Source organism: Balaenoptera acutorostrata, chromosome 19 (genome assembly GCF_949987535.1).
Source record: "Balaenoptera acutorostrata chromosome 19, mBalAcu1.1, whole genome shotgun sequence".
Classification (NCBI taxonomy): Eukaryota; Metazoa; Chordata; class Mammalia; order Artiodactyla; family Balaenopteridae; genus Balaenoptera; species Balaenoptera acutorostrata.
The window spans coordinates 48,954,918-48,975,961 of record NC_080082.1 but is presented as its reverse complement, the minus strand read 5'-3'; the positions used below and the strand labels follow the sequence as shown (position 1 = coordinate 48,975,961).

The 21,044-nt window shown below is 44.9% G+C and overlaps 1 pseudogene; it reads left to right on the top strand.

Annotated features, from left to right (window-relative positions):
- The first annotated feature begins 14,849 nt into the window (after positions 1–14,849).
- Positions 14,850–14,996, top strand: LOC114237124 (U1 spliceosomal RNA; annotated as a pseudogene).
- The last annotated feature ends 6,048 nt before the right edge of the window (positions 14,997–21,044 follow it).

Genomic DNA, 21,044 nt, shown 5'->3' with positions numbered 1-21,044 from the left:
TTCTCCTAGCTCCTAATACAGGCCCCTCCAAGCTTCCAGTGGCCATGCCTAGAGGTACCTGATAAACACTGGATGGGGGCTTTAAAAGGGCCCCCTGGCAGGCTCTGACCTGCACACCCAAGCACCGTTGCTCACTTCACTCCAAGCTTCATGGTCCCAGAGTAATGTGCTGGAAACCACTCGTGCCCAGCACCATCTGGGCCCTTCTCTAGACTTCAGTCCAGGGCCAGGAGGTTCCGGAGACCTATTCAGCCATGCATGCAGTTTTGTTTTGTTTTTTTTAATGTTTTTGGCCGTGCTGCGTGGCATGTGGGATCTTAGTTCCCTGACCAGGGATTGAACCCGCACCCCCTGCACTGACAGCGGGGATTCTTAACCCCTGCACTGCCAGGGAAGTCCCATGTGCACTTCCTATTGGAACTCAGTATGGACATTGCCAGCCTTGGGGCCCCTTTGGTGGCGTCTGTGGTGCTCTGAGCACCAGGCTGTCTTGGACCTCTCAGACTTACCTGAGGACATCTTGTATTGTGGATATATCAAGTCTGCTTTGTGAGCACATCTATAACTATCATACCCACCTCCTAGAGGTGTGAACTATTTTCGTTCATCAAACGCACATACATATGGAGAGGAAAGGAAAAAACATCCATGTACCTACCACACAGGTTTGAGACATTTGTCACTTCATGTCACCTCTTTATTCCAAGCTCCCTTACACCAGAGTGCCAAAAAAGAGGATGGAGCCCACAGGTCTAGAGGTGGAGGCTGGACCTTCCTGGAGCCCCCATGTCCTCAGGTACAGAAGCTTTGATCCAGCTCTGCAGAGAGGTCTACGGTTGGAGACTCAACATGGGGGATGGGATGGTGCCTCAGAGACCACCAGACAAACACCTCAACTTGCCCCTCAGGAAGCCAAGAAGGCCCAGGCCAGGAAACAAGGCCTCTCCCTGAATCCGCCTGCCCTCCTGTGTATTGGTTAAAGGCAAAGTTGGAGCCAGACCCCATGGAAGGGATGGGAGTCTCGGAGGTTGTTCTCTGGCAGGAGTGAGCAGAACAGGGTTTCAGGAGCTCCTCAGTGACCCAAGAGCTCTGTGTTAGTGAGATGGGCCAGAGATGCACCTTGGCCTTGACCTGAGATGCCTCCCCTTGCCGAGGAAAACAAAGCCTATTTTCTACGTCTAGCTTTTATGAGGGCTCCACATTCCTAACATCAGGAGAGCTGCAGAATAGGAGCATCCCACATAGAGGGGCTCATAAGGGATTAGAGAACTGATTTTCTTAAACAGCCAAAGTTATTACTGTTGGCTTGTGTGCTCTTTATGCAGTCAAAGCCAGGGCTTCCAGGCTGGGCTTTTACCTGTTGGCTTTAGTGGGCATGTCTGAAAGAAGGGCGTTCAGGGAAGAGATTTTCACAGCCAGCCGAGTGTTCTTGGTGGTGATGGTTGGGGGGAGGGGGTGGGCAGGGGCAATGGGGTTGAGTTTGGAGAGTAACTTTTCTCCTTTACCTTATTGGTCTCCCTTGGGCCGAATATGAAAGCTGCAAGATGGGCTGTGAGCCCCAGGAAGGGTAGCTGCATTCCAGAATCCACAGCATTTGGGAGCCAGTCTGGAGCGGGCTGGCCAGACATTCTGGGCAGAGCAGCTGGCTGGCTGCTGAGTACGGAGAGACCTGGGGCAAGGCCAGTCTAGTCTATTGGGTGGTGTGCCCCAGGCAGGAAAGGGGGTGAGGGCAGCATGGGTCATGTGCCAAAGGGGAAACTTCTGCCCCAGTCTCCAGGTGGTCTCCCTGAGGAAGTCGCTACGCACCCCTCCCTTTCCCCGTAACCATTTGAGCATCCTGTTGTTCTTTCTCCATTTCCACCTTCCACTGGCTGGAAATGGCTGTGCTGTGGCCAAGAAGCCCTTGTCAGGCTGAGCTGTCTGCTTCTGTCTCACCCCCACCTCTCAGATCCCAGGTTGCCTTTGACCCTTCTGAGGGTCTGGGGCTGGCCAGGGCCCTGGGAGATCCCTGATGGGTGGGCTGGACCCCAGGATTCCAGGCCCCTTCCCCTGCAGCCAGGACAGGATGCCTGGTACCACCTTAGGGAGCACGTAAGATACGTGCAGGCAGGGGGAGCTGCTGGGGGACTCCCTGAGGGCTCTTCAGGGTGTGGTGAAGCAGAGGGGGCTGGATGTGTGTGGGGTGGGGGAGGGGGAGCTGCTGGATGCACTAGGGACCACCCTAGAGGCTGTGCATACCACAGTTATCAGCTGTGAAGGTCTGCACAATGGAGATGGATGTTTTCCAGGACTCACAGACTGTCAGGGATCCAAGGACTTATGACCAGGAAAGGAAGGAAAGGTGTGCTGGGGAGGGAACCAGGCAAGGTTCTGGTGCTGGTGGAGCCAGAAGGGCTGCACAGCTTGAGGTCAAGTTATCCTGAAAACCAGAGGGAGCTCCAGTCCATTCTATAGCTGACAGACAGCCAAGGTCCGGCTCTCCTCAGGTTCCAGTATGTCGACCTGCTGATGGGCACCACCCTAGCTCAGAAGGTCTACGCTGTGGTCTTGGTCCAGAAAGATGTGTCTCCCAAGAACTGCGGGAGGGTAGTTTGCAGAGTTGATTCTGTGGCCTTGTCAAGAGTTCAAACTTGAACACTTGGAGTTCTGAACAATTAAATTTATGAGCATTCCCTCAGATTTGTAAATCTACAAGGGGGCCAAGACTGAGGGGCATGAGTCCCCCACATGGGTCCATCTGGTTGAAGAAACCAGAACTCTGTCCCCTTTCCTGAGTGTGGGTGGACTCTCCTTTTGGTTATCCAAATGTAATAACCCCAACTCATTGTCACTGAAACAAGAGCGGATTTATTAGCCCAAACAAAAAGAGCACTGTGGCCACTAGAATGGCTGTCCTTGGCAGCAGTCCTGATGCCTGGGAGTAACTTACAGACTGCCACCCTGCAGCTTGTCTGCTCCCGCTGGGCTCAGTGGGAAGGAGCGCCTCAGGGGCTGTGTTGTTTCTTCCGTTTCTTCAACACATCATGTCAGAGTCCTCCGATCAACACATCATGTCAGAGTCCTCCGACCCGACGACTTTGAACTTGTTTAGGCCTCCAGAGATTTTTACACGTGGTTGTCCCTAGTTGCAGTTCATTTAGGGCATCTCAAATGGGTCTTCAATTTGTAGCAAGCAGGGACAGTAAAGCTGCCACTGGTTGAGCTTCCGGTGTCAATGTTGACTTGACAACCTTGGGCACTGGTCACAGAGCCTGGACTCCCTCCCAAGAGATGTGGGATACTCAGCTCATGTTATTTTTTTATTTATTTGGTTACGTCGGGTCTTAGTTGCAGCAGGCGGGCTACTTAGTTGAGGCTCGCCGGCTCCTTAGTTGTGGCATGCAAACTCTTAGTTGTGGCATGCATGTGGGATCTAGTTCCCGGACCAGGGATTGAACCCGGGTCCCCTGCATTGGGAGCACAGAGTCTCAACCATTGCACCACCAGGGAAGTCCCCTCAGCTCATGTTTGATGTAGGTGCTGGATGGTAGGACCACACAGATCAGACTCCCATTCTCAGACAGCTGGCTGCCTCCCATGTGGAATTCGGGGCACCTGGTGTTCCAGCCAGGTAGGAGAGCAGTGTGTGTGAGTGGTGAACAGTGAAAGGGGTTTCTCCCCACTCACTCCACAGGGAGAAATGGGCTCGGGGCCCAGACCTCTAGTTTTCTCACTGCTCAGCAATGTTGTGCCTAACCTTAACCCTAAGCCACACAGCTGCCAAATATTCATGCTTTCCATTTAGGGGCAAAACTGGGCAGAACCAAATAACATTTTAAAACCAAGTTACTAGAAATATTTGAGAAAAGGCTGAGTTTATAAACTAAAATTTGGCTCTTAACCTACAATGATTTCATTGCCATGAAACATTGCTGTTAAAGTGCAAAATAATGAACCATGCTCGCTCTGCACTGCAACAAATGAGTCTGGGCAGCTCTATCCAGTTCTGAGACTACAATGAGGCTCTCAGAAGGAGCTGATGAAACTAAAAGCCACCTTTGACTTATAAGCCAACACTTATAAGAATCACCAAGGAGGGAATTCCCTGGTGATTCCAGTGGTTAGGACTTGGCGCTTTCACTGCTGGGGCCCGAAAAAAAAAAAAAAAAAGGAGATTGGGCTTATTGAAAGGGAGCTAGGTTGCCTTAAACATATATGGAGAACCCTGAAAGTGAAACTTTATCTCACATAAAGCCTATCAGATCAGTAAGAAGAAATGAGATTACTTCTCAAAAATCCTGTGATCTCATCAAATTAGCAGTTTCCACATCTGCATAGGCATAGTCACAGGCAAATCCAAGAGAACCATGAGTCCAGAAGCTGTCACAAGCTTGGTCTCCTCTCGGGACAGGTCTCTGGTTGTGGGGCTCTTTAAGTTGTTTGAAAGCATGAATCATGGACCTCCTCTTCCAGGAAGCCTTCTCTGAAATCCCCAACGCTATATTTTCCCAGACATGGTATTTATCTCACAGAACAGTTAAGTTTTGCCGCTCCTGGACTGTGAACTTCTATGATATTCATCTCATACCCAACTGTATCTCCAGCACTTGGCACCGCATATAGCAAACAGCAGGCATTCATAAAGTAACTTGCTCACTTATTCAACAAGTTTCTAAGCACCCACCATGCGCCAGGCATGGTGCCAGGTCCTGGGAATGGAGTGGTGAATAAGACAAAAGTGATCCTTCCCCAAACAAAAATGACAAAAGGTAAAACATAGACATGCAAGCATAGTGAGGACATGTTGCAGTGAAGCAAAATAGTCAAGGAGAACTTAACACATTCTGGAAGGTCCTGAAAATGTAATGTTTAAACTGACATTTGAAGAATGAGAAGCAATTAGTTGGGGGAGAGACCTCCAGGTGAAAGGAATTGCAAAGGCCTTTGGAATTTGACTCATTTTGGCATTTGGAACTAAGGGAAAGCTAAGGGTAGTTCCCCAGGGACTAGATCATATAAGGCAGGCTGGGAAGGATGAAACTCTTTCTTAAGAGAAACAGGAAGTCGCTGGAGAGTTTGATGCAAAAATTTGTGTTTCCATAGCGCTGGGGTGGGGAGGGCAGAGGCAGAGAGAGTTATCAAGACACTCAGGGGTCTCTGTGTGGTCTCAGAGGGCAGAGCAATGGAGAGAATCTAAGGTCCCCTTCCATATATCTTTTATCTTGATGTTTAATTTACATAAAATACACAGATCTTAAGTGCACAGTTCAAATTTTCACTTACGTACTGTGCCCACCACCCCAATCAAGATATAAATACTTTAGCAGGCCCTGCCTCCTCCAAATATAACTACTAATCTCCATCACCAAGGTTAGTTTTGCCTGTTTTTGAGTTTCATGTAGATGTAATCATACAGTATATACTCTTCTGTGTCTGGTTTCTTTCACTTATCATGATGTCTGTGAGATTTATTTATGTCGTGTAGAGCAAGTTTGTTTTTCTTTTCACTGTATTCCATTGATAAATATACCACTATTTATTCATTGTACTGTTGTTGGACATTTATTTCCAGGTTTTGGCTATTATGACTTACACTATGAGCATTCTTACATGTCTTTTGGTGGACATAAGCCAATCACTTCTACTGAGTATGTACCCAACAGTGAAACTGCTGGGTCATAAATATACATATTTAGCTTTAGTAGATCCTGCCCATTAGTTTTCCAAAATGGTTATACCGATTTACACTCCTACCATTAAAGTCTGGAACGCTCAGTTCATCCATGTCCTCACCAACACTTCACATTATGGTCTTTTTTTTTTTTTTTTTTTTGGCTGCGCGGCTTGTGGCCTCTTAGTTCCCCAACCAGGGATCAAACCCGTGCCCCCTGCAGTGGAAGCATGGAGTCTTAACCACTGGACAGCCAGGGAAGTCCCAACATCATGGGTCTTTTATGGCATCTCATTGTGGTTTTTTTTTTTTTTTGGCGGCACCCCTCAGCTTGGGGATATTAGTTTCCCAACTAGGGGAACTAGGGGAACCACTGAACTGCCAGGGAATTCCCTCCTTGTGGTTTTTTTGTTTTTGTTTTTTAATTTTTTATTTATTTATTTATGTTTGGCTGTGTTGGGTCTTCACTGCTGTGCGAGGGCTTTCTCTAATTGCGGCAAGCGGGGGCCACTCTTCATCGCGGTGCGCGGACCTCTCACTATCGCGGCCTCTCTTGTTGCGGAGCACAGGCTCCAGACGCGCAGGCTCAGTAGTTGTGGCTCATGGGCCCAGTTGCTCCGCGGCATGTGGGATCTTCCCAGACCGGGGCTCGAACCTGTGTCCCCTGCATTGGTAGGCAGATTCTCAACCACTGCGCCACCAGGGAAGCCCCCTCCTTGTGGTTTTAATTTGCATTTTTTGATGACAAAAAGTATTAAAAACCTTTTCATATGTTTATTAGATATTTATTAGACAGAACTTATTGTCTGTTCAAGATTTTAAAAATTGAATTGTTGGTCCTTTAAAAAAACTGATTTGTAATTCTTTATATATTCTGGATTATGAGCCCTTTGATGGCTAATATTCCATAATGCAAGTATCTTCTCCCAGGCTGTGGCTCCCATTTTCACTCTCTTGATATCTTTTGATAAAACAAATTTTTAGTCTTAATGAAGTCCAATTTCTCTTTCATGGTTATCACTTTTTTTTTTTTATGGCTATCACTTTTTGTGTCTTCTTTGCCTACTCCAAGGTCTTGCATATATGCCCTTATTTTTTCTCAGAAATGTTTTGTAGTTTTGTAGTTTCCAGTGTAGAGATCTTGCACATCTTTCATTAGATTGCTAGATATTTGATTTTTTGGCAGGCTACTATTATAAATGGTAATATTTTAACTTTTCATTTTCTAATGACTTGTTGCTTGTGCATAGAGACAAGCAATTTTTGTAGCTGTTGATAATTCACCTATTAATTGCAGCAGTTTGTAGATAGGTTTGGATTTTATACATACCCCACTGTGTCATGTTAAAAATGATAGTTTTCTTTTTCCCAATCTTTATACCTTTCTTTCTTTTTCGTTCCTTATTGCACTAGCTAGGACAGCCAATATAATGCTGAATATAAGTGACGCTAACTGACACCAGTCACAAGAGGAGTGTTCAACATTTCACCATTACATGTGATGCTGGTGTACATTTTTTGTAAATGTCTTTTATTAGATTAGGAAGTTCTCATCTATTCCCAATTTCCTGAGTTTTTAAAATCTCTTTTTGAAAGGCTGAAGACGGTGTGCACACCCAGTTTGTTCATGGGGGGTGTAGAGAGGATCCAATGTGAAAAGATGTCAGCCTGCTCCATTAGGTACCCTGGGGCTCATGCCAGCAATTGTTGGGATACTGCCAGCCTTTCCACCAACAGTCTCTGTGGCTCATCATTGCCAGGTCATCTGTAGTTGGCTGTTACAGACATTACTTGCACCCACTAATATTGGTTCTATACTTCCCTGCCTCCTTAAGTGAGAACAAGGGAAGTTCAAGTTGGGATAATGCAAAAATGAGCATGTCTGACAGTTCCTTTCTATTCCTGGGAAAAGAAAAAGCAGCTATCTTCTGACTGTGCTAGGAATAGACACCAGGACAGTGGCCTGTCTCCGTTCAATGGAAGTCTGAAGACTGCAGGATTTCCAGATTTAAACCAAGTAGCAGCTGAAAGAAAAAAGTAAGCTGGCTTAGACACTAGGTATGCTTTGAGCATAAGTCATGACCTGGGATGATGAAAGCTGCAGAGCAAATCCATTGACAGTCTGGAAACCAGACATAGAGAGGCATCTGACCCAGGAACACATCCAGGGAGAGGATATAAGAAGTATGGACAGGCTTAGCATTTCTTGCTTTGTCAAGAAGCCCTTTAGATACTTGCAGAGAATAGGCCTGAGGTTCTGATCATTCACAACTACAGATAAACCCAGTGCCAGGTTACAAGCAGCTCCAAGGCCTAGTCCCTGCGGGAGCTGAGCTGGATCTCCAGGCTGTCTGGAGCAGCAGCAGTGCTGGACGCAAATTCACTGCTGCTGAACACCAGCTCACGGCCCTGCGACTTATTTTTACATCTGTGACTCAGAGGCCTAGACCAGGACTGAGGCCTTGGGGAGAGAGAGGCCCTGCTTCGGGGTTGGCTCTTGCAAGCAGCATGGGTCTGGCTGTTTGACACCATGATCACATCCATTTCAGACCGTAGTTGCAGTGATACCATTAACAGTAGGACACAATCTCTTGAGGCCTCCATATAAGATGCCTTCTCTAAGACACGTGATATAATCTGGCAGTCAGATTTGTATTCCCAAAAATTCATTCTGGCTACTCCATAGAAAATGAATTGGAAGAGTGTAGTATGGGTGGAGGGTGACCAACGAAGAGGCTATTACAGTAGTACAGGCAAGAGTTGATGGTGCTGGACTTCTCTGGTGGCGCAGTGGTTAAGAATCCGCCTGCCAATGCAGGGGACATGGGTTCAAGCCCTGGTCTGGGAAGATCCCACAAAGTTGCCTCAGAGCAACTAAGCCCACGTGTCACAACTACTGAGCCTGCGATCTAGAGCCCGTGTGCTACAACTACTGAAGCCCGCGCGCCTAGAGCCCATGCTCTGCAACAAGAGAAGCCACCGCAGTGAGAGGCCCGCGCACTGCACCGAAAAGTAGCCCCAGCTCGACACAACTAGAGAAAGCCCGCGCACAGCAACAAAGACCCAACACAGCGGGGGGGGGGGGGGGAGAAAAAAAAAGAGGGTTGACGGTGCTTCACACTCGAGTAGAGGCAAACAGATTTCTCGTTCAAGACAGTAAACCAACTACAGATGTTTACCTTTTCCTTTAAGACTACATTAAATTGTCAGTAAATGACTTAAGATGATATTTATAATATAAATAGAATTGGGCAGGGAGGAATCTGTGAGGTATTTTTCAACAAATTTGTAGATTGATTAGCGCAGATGAAAGAAGTACGGTGACCCAGGGCAGAACAGAGGGTGCTGTCGCCTGGACCACACCCAGGGGTGCTATTGTGCAGGAGGAGCCACTTGCCTGAAACTCTGAAATGCTTCAGACCCTGAAGCAGGAGGTACGACAGAGGGCAAGCATGAGAAGGGGGCTTGGAAACAGGAAAACTAATCTAAGGTCTGTCTGCACAGCAAGCAGTGAACAGTCTTGTTTCTCACTGCAGTTAGAATGACCTATAATTAGACAACACACTCTTAGGAAAAACAAAACAAGTACAAGGAAGATTCTTTCCTGCAGGTATGGTGTTTCTGTGGATCTGGAAACATTGGCACCTCTGAACAAGCCCTCAGAGACCTCAAAGATAAAGATCACAACTTAGAGCATTTGTCAGATGACAAATCCTGGCCACACCCAGAGCTCCAGGGCAACTCTTCTGCTTCCTTCCAATAAGAGATAAGCAAGAATTGTCAGATATTTGAATAAAGTCTACTACAGGAAGTCTACTACCAAGATTAACAACCTTGGTTAAAAAAAACTAAGAAACACAAAGGTTCGATTCGACAGTCTTTTTTTTTTTTTTACTTTATTTATTAAAAAAAATTTTTTCTGGCTGCACTGTGCGGCATGCAGAATCTTAGTTCCCTGACGAGGGATCGAACCCATGCCCCCTGCAGTGGAAGCATGGAGTCTTAACCACTGGACCACCAGGGAAGTCCTCCTCAATTGGACAGCTTTTACATTTGAGTAAGAGGGAGATCTAGTGAAAGAACAGGGTGGGTAACATCAAAGAAATTATCTAAGAAGTAATAAGAGAAAGAGCTAAAGGAAAGATACGAATCTTTAAGTCAAAAGGGTCTACATGGGAGTTCCCTGGTGGTCTAGTGGTTAGGATTCAGCGCTTTCACTGCTGTGGCCCAGGTTCAATTCCTGGTCAGGGAACTCCCACAAGCCATGCCGCACCCCTCCCCCCCCCCCCACAAAAAAAGGAAAAAACACATCATCTATCATGGGAAAAAAATCAAATTGGCATCAGACTTAGCACCACTGCATGTAAGATGAACAGTCAGCAATTGAGCTAAGAATGATTTTTATATTTTTAAAAGGTTGTTAAATTTAAAAAAAAGAGGAAGATGTGACAGAGAACTTACTATCTGGTCCTGTATACTTTTTAAGAAAGCTCCCTAAGTAAGAATTCTAACAAGAAAATGGAAAACATGGCATCCAGGAAACTGTGACTCTAACCCAGGAGAGCAATGAGGAGAAATCCCAGGATCCTAAGTTTCCTGAAGATCTCGAAAGCAACATGTTTGTATAACCTTTCGCAGAATGGCCAAAGTTTATAGTACAATAGTCTCTAGGAAAAAAGGAGACTTCATAGACTAAATCAAATGATAGTTAACAGTTTGGAAAAACTTTATTATATGATGAAGGCAACAAATACAAGCACAAAAGAACATTCAGAAACTCCCGGAAAATCAAAAAGCTGTAGGGAAAATAATGGTCCAAGGAAAAAGTGGTCTAAATGAGATTTGAAAATTGGTGAGCTCAGGAAGAATGCAGTAGATCCCAATTAATAGAGGATATGAGAGAGAGCACAAGAGAACAAATACACACGTGCAAGAGCCAATCAGAAATTCTACAGATGGGCTTCCCTGGTGGTCCAGTGGTTAAGGCTCCACGCTCCCAGTGAAGGGGCATGGGTTTAATCCCCGGTCGGGAAATTAAGATCCCGCATGCCGCCAGGTGCAGTCAAAAGAAAAAAAAATTCTATGGAAAAATATTGTGAACAAAAACAAAACCAAGATATAATACAAACTTCAGGATAGTGGTTTCCTTTTGGGTGAAGCAGAAATGGAATAAGGGAGTGGTAACACATAGATGCAGGTTGTTGGTAATGCTCTAGTTTTTGGGTTAAGTGACAGGTTCAGTTACTCATATTATGGGTCACATATCCTTTTGCATATATTAAATGTGAAAAAGGAAAAAGATAAAGGAAAAACAATCTAAAAATTGAAAAAAGGCAAGGTCCAGTCATGAAGCAAATTAAAATGTAGATGATCTTAAGAAACTGATGGAATCCAGAAAAAGACAATCTATTTAATCTTGATTATAGTAATATATATATATTTTTGAAAGGTACAGTATTTATGGTTCTAGAACTGTAGAGAAGGCATATCACTTGGCTCTGTGAAGAAGAATTCTTATAAAATCATATCAGAATATTATTGGTCTTCAGCTTTTAAAGTCAACCAACATGTGAAAAAAAGGCAACTTTTAGTGGCGGGAAGAATAAAACATTCTGTAAAAAGGAAATACAGACAGGGTTTGTACTACTTGGCTCATCCATAAAAAATATTTACTTAGTTGCAATGAGTATTACTAGCCGTAATTAAGTGTTATAGTAAGTATATTAAGAGGATACAGAGCAAGGATGTGTGAATTTCTGTGTGTGTGTATGGGGGGAATTAAGAGAGTAAATCTATATATCAGGAGGTCTGTAGTTGATAAACACATGAAAATAACAAAGTAAAGAACAGTTTACACAGGCTCTTCCTACTGACATATTAACAAAAGGGGGGATGTGGGTATGGTGCGCACACACACATACACGATCTGGAGAGGGTCACTTTCTGGAAGAATACGGATAAGCTGTTAATAGTATTTGCCTTTAAGGAAGAGAAGTAGACAAACTGTATACTATTTTGTTTCATTTGTAGTAACTATGCACAGGTATTATTGAATTAAAGAAAAACTTTTTTCCCTTAATAAAAAAAAGAGCTCCTGTAAATAACCAAGAACACTAACATCAGAGGAGACAAATAAAGAATATTTATAAAAAGTTCACAGAACAGAAAATATTAATACCAAACTCACTGAACAATGTTCAACCTCCCTCAAAGTGAAATGCATGGCGTACTGAAATAACACTTTTCGTTCATCAGACTGGCAAACGTACTCAAAAGTTTGCTAATGCATACTGGTGATTGTATAGGGTAATAAGCACCCTGAAAAACCAGTTGAAGTGTAAATTGCTATAATCTCTATCGAAAGGGACACAGGAATATTTATTAGAATTATGAAGTTATGTCTCCAGTTATCCAGAATCTCCAGTGATTAGTTTATCTTACAGATACATTCATCTATTTGTGAAATGACTCATGAAGGGTCATTCCAGCACTGCTCGGACTAGCAAAACTTGGAAACAACCTGGCTCCACGTGAAGAGGGTAACCGTAGGTCTGAGCGACAGTGAGAAAAGGGAAACAGCTTTTCATTGGAAATCCTATTAAATTATTTTTGAACTGTTTGAATGCATACATTAAAGCCTCAGCCAGAGGAACAATCCACTGAGGAGACCAAACCACAAAGGCCTCTGCAGCACATTCAGTACTGGAAGGCTAGGCCATATGTTCTAACTATCAGGGAGCAGGGAGAACCACTCCGGATTACTGCACTGGCTTCCTAACTGGCCTCCCTACTAATTTATTCTCAACACAGCAGCCAGAGATTCTTTTTCTTTTTCTTTTTTAAAATTTATTTATTTATTTTAAATCCAAAGATGTGCATTTGGAAGAGATTCACTGACAATTGTAGCAGAAGTGCCAATTTTTTTTTTTTGGGCTGCACCTCGAGGATTGCGGGATCTTAGTTCCCTGACCAGGGACTGAACCCAGACCCACAGCAGTGAAAGTGCTGAGTCCTAACCATTGGACCACCAGGGAATTCCCCAGAGATGATGATGATTATTTTTTAAAATATTTATTTATTTTGGCTGCACCAGATCTTAGTTGCAGCACACAGGATCTTTGCTGCAGCACGCGGACTCTTAGTTGCAGCATGCAGGCTTCTTAGTTGCGGCATGTGGGCTTCTTAGTTGCGGCGTGCATGCGGGATTTAGTTCCTCAACTAGAGATCAAACCTGGGCCCCCTGCATTGGAAGTGCGGAGTCTTACCCAATGGACCATCAAGGAAGTCCCAGAGATTCTTTTAAAATGTAAGTCAGATTCTCACTCTTCCATTCAAAACCCTACAATTGCTTCCCATCTCGGAACAAATGACAATCATTACAGTGTACTCCACTATTCCTTCCCTGTCCAGTCTCCACTGACACTTTAACCTCATATTCTACAAGCCTCTCCTCCCTCACTCCACTCCAGCAATACTAGGTTCACTCCAGCTTCAGGGTCTTTGCAGCTAAAATTTCTTCTGCCTGAACATCCAATCAGCTTCTTGAGTCATTTCTCAAATGTCAGCTTCCTAACCTATTTTATTTATTTATTTATTTATTTATTTATTTATTTATTTTTTAAAGGATTTTTTTTTCAATTTTATTTATTTATTTATGGCTGTGTTGGGTCTTCGCTTCTGTGCGAGGGCTTTCTCTAATTGCGGCAAGTGGGGGCCACTCTTCATCGCGGTGTGCAGGCCTCTCACCATCGCGGCCTCTTGCTGCGGAGCAGACGTGCAGGCTCGGTAATTGTGGCTCACAGGCCCAGCCGCTCCGCAGCATGTGGGATCTTCCCAGACCAGGGCTCGAACCCGTGTCCCCTGCATTGGCAGGCAGACTCCCAACCACTGCGCCACCAGGGAAGCCCCTAACCTATTTTAAATTCACGCAGCAATCCACCCTCAAGCCCACACACCCTTTCTTGTCCCCCGCTTCTTGGCTTTTTCTCCATAGAACTTAAGCATCTTTTTTTTGGCCACACTACACAGCTTGCAGGATCCTAGTTCCCTGACTAGGGACTGAACCAGGGCCCCTGCAGTGAAAGCTCCAAGTCCTAACCACTAGACTGTCAGGGAATTCCCTTAAGCATCTTCTTTACATACTTTATATAAATTTTACTCATTTCTCTCCTCCCAGAATACAAGCTCCAAGGTTTATTTTGTTCACTGTTGCTTACCCTGCAAATGCACTATACCTCTTCTACATAAGGGCTCAATAAAGATTTGTTGAATAAATAGTCTCCCCTTTTCCACAGAAAATCAGTAAAACTAAAAACAAAAGACTAGGGGTAGCAAGGGATGATTGATTGTTAGCATGACTGAGGGCTTTCATTATAAGCCTTTGTGAGGCATTTAGATTAAAACATGCATACACATCTCTTACCAAAATAATTAAATGTTTTAAAAATAAAAGCGGTATTAGATATATTTAGAAAGTAGAATTTGGGACTTCCCAGGGGCTTCCAATGCAAGGGACACAGGTTTGATCCCTGGTCGGGGAACTAAGCCCGCGCGCCACAACTACTGAGCCCGCACACTCTGGAGCCTGTGTGCTACAACTAGGAAGAAGCCTGCGCGCCACAACTAGGAAGAAGCCTGCGCGCCACAATGAAAGATCCCGTGTGCCACAATTAAGACCTGATGCAGCCAAAAATAAATAAATAAAATAAAATAAAAGTTAAAAAAAAAGAATTGATAGAAGTTGGTAACAGGCATGAAGCTGGTGCAGAACTGAAGATAAATGGAGTGTCAAAGGTGACTTCCACATTTCCAGCACAGTCGGGTTAGTAGATGGTGTTGCTACCTACTGGATCAAGAACATGGAAGAAAAGCAGAGGGAAGATCATCACTTCAGTTTGGGGAACGTTACATTTGAGAGGCTACTATAAGACCTTCAAGCACAGGTATCAAGAAGTCAGATCCAGGGACTTCCCTGGTGGTCCAGTGGTTAGGACTCACTGCTGTGTTTCACTGCTGTGACCCCAGGTTCAATCCCTGGTCGGGGAACTAAGATTCCGCAAGCCTTGCGGCTCGGCCAAAGGAAAAGTCAGATCCAGACTCAGAAAAGATCTGTGCTAGATAAGTGAATGTGAGAATAACTCCATGTAGTTAAGGCCAGAGAGAGTATGCAGCTTAAAAAGAGGGTGGAAAAAAAAAAAGCAAACTTATCTGGCAGGAGAGATAACAAGATCACAAAGTTGGTTTTCCCAGGGTGAGGCTTTTCCAGATGTGCTGACCCCTGTGATTTCCCCAAATGTGGGAAACTCCACTGCATAATTTGTGGTAGTGTTGTGTGTGGGGAGCAGTGGGGAGAAGAGAAAAAAGCTAAAGTTGAACCCTGAGGAACACTGTTATTTCAAAATGGGGTGACTGAAGAAGCAGAATTAGGCAGACCGAGGAGCAGTAGCTAGAGATGGTGGGAGGAAAAGCAGATAAGTATCGCAGCCAGGAGGAGGTAGACTGTATGGAATGCTTCTGTAAAACAAGTAAGAGAGGAAAACTTTGAAAGGCTCACTGGAGATCATCAGTGACCTTACCAAGAACTGTTTTAGCGGTGTATGAAGTAGAACAAGTGGGTTAAGAAGTGAAAGGGAGGGGCTTCCCTGGTGGCGCAGTGGTTGAGAATCTGCCTGCTAATGCAGGGGACACGGGTTCGAGCCCTGGTCTGGGAAGATCCCACATGCCACGGAGCAGCTGGGCCCGTGAGCCACAATTGCTGAGCCTGCGCGTCTGGAGCCTGTGCCCCGCGACGGGAGGGGCCGCGATAGAGAAAGGCCCGCGCACCGCGATGAAGAGCGGTCCCCGCACCGCGATGAAGAGTGGCCCCCGCTTGCCGCAACTGGAGAAAGCCCTCGCACGAACCGAAGACCCAACACAGCCAAAAATAAATAAATAAATAAATAAGAAAATCCTTTAAAAAAAAAAAAAAAAAAGAAGTGAAAGGGAGATCAGGCATCTAGATAGTTCAAGAGCTAAGGAGGAACTGGTAGGATGTAGGGTTCAAGGATAATTTTCTTAAAAAAGAAGTCTGTAACATAATAAATGCTGCAGTTACAATTATAGGCATACTTCATTTTATTGTGCTTTGCAGATATTGCTTTTACAAATGGGAAGTTCTGTGGCAACCCTGCATCAAGCAAGTCTATCGGCACCATTTTCCCAACAGCATTATTTTAAAATAAAGGTACAGGGCTTCCCTGGTGGCGCAGTGGTTGGGAATCTGCCTGCTAATGCAGGGGACACAGGTTTGAGCCCTGGTCTGGGAAGATCCCACATGCCGCGGAGCAACTAGGCCAGTGAGCCACAACTGCTGAGCCTGCACGTCTGGAGCTTGTGCTCCCGCAACAAGAGAGGCCGCGATAGTGAGAGGCCCGCGCACCGCGATGAAGAGTGGCCCCCACTCGCCACAACTAGAGAAAGCCCTCGCACAGAAACGAAGACCCAACACAGCCAAAAATAAATAAATAAATAAATAAATTTTTTAAAAAAGGTACATACATTGTTTCTTAGGCATAATGCTATTATTGCACATTTAATAGACAAACGTACAGTGTAAATCTAACTTTATATATACTAGGAAAGAAAAAAATTCGTGTGACTCACTTTATTGTGATATTTGCTTTACTGGGGTCTGGATCTAAACCCGCAATATCTCCAAGTTACGTCTGTATATATAAATATATGAATACTAACACATTAATATGCTATATAATATGCTAGCATTTTAATTAAATGCGAATGGAAAGGATCCTTTATCAAGGAAGAAGTTGAAGACACAAAGAGGTAATTCAGTAATGGGAATGGTGGGAGTTAGGGAGCCAGAGCACAAGCAGTTTTTTGATACTTGGTCTTTTCTCTGTTTTTAAAGGACAGCCAGGAAAAGGCTGGATGCATATGTTAGAGAGTGTGGTAATTGCCTGAGGCAGTTTCCATCCAATGTCTTCTAGTTCTCTTTGAAATGGATAGCAGGGCCATTTGCTGACTACAGAAAGGTGATTACAGAAAAGTACTAAGTTTTGCTGGCAACATTGAGGGCCAGAGAGAGCAGTAATCAGATTTAGAGTGGTACTAATGTATTCAATTGTGATTCTCTTCTGCAGGATACAACCCTCTGAGTGAATACTGACCATGTGGATGGTTGGATGCTTTCAGGGTTGAAGTTTCTCTAGGCAAGAGCACAAAAAGCTCAAAAGAGGAGCAAGGGAGTTTAAGGTTATTTGTAAGATAATGATAGTTCAAGGAGTCTAGGCTGGTTGGAGATGGTGGTAGGGAAAGTAGAAGAAAGATGGAAGCTAACGAATCCAAAGTAGAAAGATTCCTGACCTGGAGATCTGCACCAAGCTAAAAGCAGTTACTGAGCAAAGGAGTGGTTAGGTCACTCTATGTGTGTATGTACTTATTTATTATTTCTTGAGCAAGCCAGTTGGGAGATCAAAGTGTAGGGTGTCTAAATCCATGATTCAGAGATGATGCAGTTGAGGTTGATGGACAAGGTCCAGGTGTGTCTACAGGTTTGGGCGGAAGGAGGTGAGAAGAAAAGGTCAGAGGGAAAGGAACAGGGGCCAGGGTGTAGGATGGGTCCAGTAAAGTTAACACAGCAGGCCTGACTCCTGTCCTTTATAAAGACTGCTTACAAGTTTGGCCCTTGGCTGACATCTGTAAACTAGGATTTGAGGAGGGTTTCCATCATTCCCAGAACTGGTAAGAGTGGCTCACTGTGCCTAAACTGTACAGTCAACGTAGTGTATTTGTGCTTTACTTCTGGGAGTCTGGGATTTTAGTATGTGCCACGCAGAAGATGCCTAAATAACCAGACCCCGATCAAAACCCTGGGCCCGGGCTTCCCTGGTGGCGCAGTGGTTGAGAGTCTGCCTGCCAATGCAGGGGACACGGGTTCGAGCCCTGGTCTGGGAAGATCCCACATGCCACGGAGCAACTGGGCCCGTGAGCCACAACTACTGAGCCTGCGTGTCTGGAGCCTGTGCTCCGCAACAGGAGAGGCCGCGACAGTGAGAGGCCCGCGCACCGCGATGAAGAGTGGCCCCCGCTCGCCGCAACTAGAGAAAGCCCTCGCACAGAAACGGAGACCCAACACAGCCATAAATAAATAAATAAATAAATAAATAAAATTTAAAAAAAAAGAAAAATCCCTGGGCCCTCAGTTGCTGATGAGCTTCCCTGGTAGACAACATTCCACACATATTGGAACAATTCTTTGCTGGGGGAATGAAGTACATCCTCTGTGACACCACTTTCAAAGTCCCCTCTGAAAGTCTGAGCCTGGTTTACTCCAGACTTTGCCCATACACCCTTTCCTTAGCTCAATTTTGCTTTGCATCTTTTTGCTGTAAGAATCATAGCCATGAGCATGATTATCTTGGGGACTCCCAACACAGATGGGTAAGCCACACAGATGAAGTCAGATGGAAGGATGGAGGTATAGAGGAAGAGAAAGGAAGGAATAATTTTTTAAGAAGATGGGAGTAATCAGGTAACCAGGAGAGCGAGAGGATCACATAAGCCTGAACGGAGTTAAGTAGGGGTTTTACCAGAAAGGGAGGGAGCAAGGACACCAAGTCTACATCCTGAACATAGGTTTGTAGGGCAAGCAATACTCCAGTGCTGCCACTGGGAAGGGTGGTAGATGGAGCAGCATCCTTAGGGAAAAGGCTGGGCCCACAGAGGAGGATTAACCCTGCATCTGCTCTAACATACACACCTGTGTCTACATCTATAGCACATCAGAGTTTGCTAGTACTTTTTTCTTAGTTACAAATTCCTTGCTGTCGCACACTAGTGGGGAGCAGCACCATAGCTGGGTACTACCATCTTTCACAATATTCCAAGTCCTTAAGAGGTATAAGTCAGTGTTCCTCTTACCCACTCTAACTTCAGCTTCTCTTGTGGAGGAAAAAACTGTGTCAGCATTATTTTAACAGCCAAAAGCTAGAAATGACCCAAATGTGGTATCAACAGCAGAATGGATAAATCGTGGTCTGTTAACACAATGGAATATTACACTGCAACGAAAACGAACGGTCCACAGCCAAATGCAAGAATACGGATGGATCTCACAAACACAATGTTGAGCAAAGAAGCTAAGCACAAAAGCGTATATGCTGTATAATTCCATTTATGTAAAGAACAAACACAAGCAAAAGCAATCTAAGCTGTTAGAAGTCAGGATAGTGGTTACCCTTGAGGGGGTGGGGGCTACTGGAAGGGAGTTTTAAGGGGGCTTCTGGGTACTGTTTACATAGGTAATCATGATATGTGTGCTTTTCTGTGTGCATAATCATACTTTAAAACAAAATAGTGCTACTCAATACACGAAGTGAAAAAAGCAAGTTTCACAATAGTACGTATACTATGAATCTATTTTTGCTGAAAAGCACATGCCTGTACAGAACAATGCCAGGTTGAATATATAGCCAAATAGTGTTACCAATGGTTAGCCCTGAATGGTGGGATGGTGGATTTTCTTTCTTCTTTTATCTATTTTTAAAAACCATCTTCCATACTGCTCATATCCTTTTTACAGTGTATTACTTCTACAAAAATGAAAGTATACCTCATTCCTTTGTAAACTGAAATCTGCAAAGCTCCAAAACCCATTCTGGGACAAAAGAAATGCTATTAAACACTGGGGAGTGGAGTAAGGGATAACTGTCACCCAACAAACCCATTAAAAGAAATTTACAAAACAATTTCAGCACAAGCAAAATCCTGAACTGCAATGTTGGGATTTGCATTCTCATCAACAATCCTGTGTGAGGCCAGCACCCGAGGATTATAAGGATTAAGTGAGTACCAGGATAGCAGAAGCACACTCCAGACATCTAGTAAACATGTTCCTGTTCTCTGTGCTGGGATGACTGTAAGCCATTCACTGGAATTCATTACAGCCTCGCCTTGGCCCAGGCTTCTCACACTTCCTCAAATTGGCATTCTTGGCTCTCCGCTCTTCCACTCCCAGGCTGCTCTTCAAGTTTAGAGGCAAAGGCAAGACTCTCTGGGCCATGAGCTCCTTGCTGGCCGGTCTCAGTTGTTTCTGTGCACCTAAACTATGAGTCACTCTGTGAAAGCCTTATTATTAAACTGAAATGTGCTTTGGCCTCACAGAGCTGCTTTGTTTCTTTATAAACCACAATACAGACACCAGTGTATTTTAAAGCATTTCCCTAAAAATCAACATTATGAACTAGAATCAGATTCAGGTTGATTCTGATATGTTTATGAGCTAAACCTGAAAACATTTTTATCAGTCAGCCAAGTCTGTTAAAATACGAACCGAACTGGAATTTAAAGAACACCCATGTAACGGGCACAGCTTGGCACCATCACTGAGAACAGAAACCACATTAGATTCATAGTCTCATCATGTGCTCTTGGAGCCAGATTTCAAACTGTCTCAAAAACCACAAGCTCGCTTTTACTAACCCTGGCTTTGAAGAACAGGATAAAAACTTCTGCGTCACTCCTCCTCAGGAGGCTGGTTTGACCCCCACAAGAGCAGGGCCTGGGACCTGCATCTTTAGCTTCCCAGTGTACACACTAGCTGACTGGCTGGCTGCTGCTGGCCTCCAAGTCTCTGCTGCTCAAAGCTACACTCTCCCTTACTTCCCTCACCTGACTAGCTCCTATGCCAAGAAGTTGTCCCAGTGTCTCTATATTGGGAGAAGCTAAGGCAGCCTGCTCTGAGCAAATCCCCATTAAGCACACCCAGATTCAGAGATTAACGGTGCTACTTTACTTCCTTGATTCCGATTGTACTCATACTTGTCATTTTTTTTAAAGTTTTTAATTAATTAATTATTTATTTTTTGTCTGTGTTGGGTCTTCGTTTCTGTGCGAGGGCTTCCTCTAGCTGCGGCAAGCGGGGGTCACTCTTCATTGCGGTGCGCAGGCCTCTCACTATCGCGGCCTCTCTTGTTGCGGAGCACAGGCTCCAGACGCGCAGGCTCAGTAGTTGTGGCTCACGGGCTTAGTTGCTCCGTGGCATGTGGGATCTTTCCAGACCAGGGCCCGACCCCGTGTCCCCTGCATTGGCAGGCAGATTCTCAACCACTGCGCCAGCAAGGAAGCCCCTTATTTAAAAAAAATTAATTAATTTTTATTTTTTTGGCTGTGTTGGGTCTTCGTTTCTGTGCGAGGGCTTTCTCTAGTTGTGGCAAGTGGGGGCCACTCTTCATCGCGGTGCGCGGGCCTCTCACTATCGCGGCCTCTCTTGTTGCGGAGCACAGGCTCCAGACGTGCAGGCTCAGTAGTTGTGGCGCACGGGCCTAGTTGCTCCGCAGCATGTGGGATCTTCCCAGACCAGGGCTCGAACCCATGTCCCCTGCATTGGCAGGCAGAT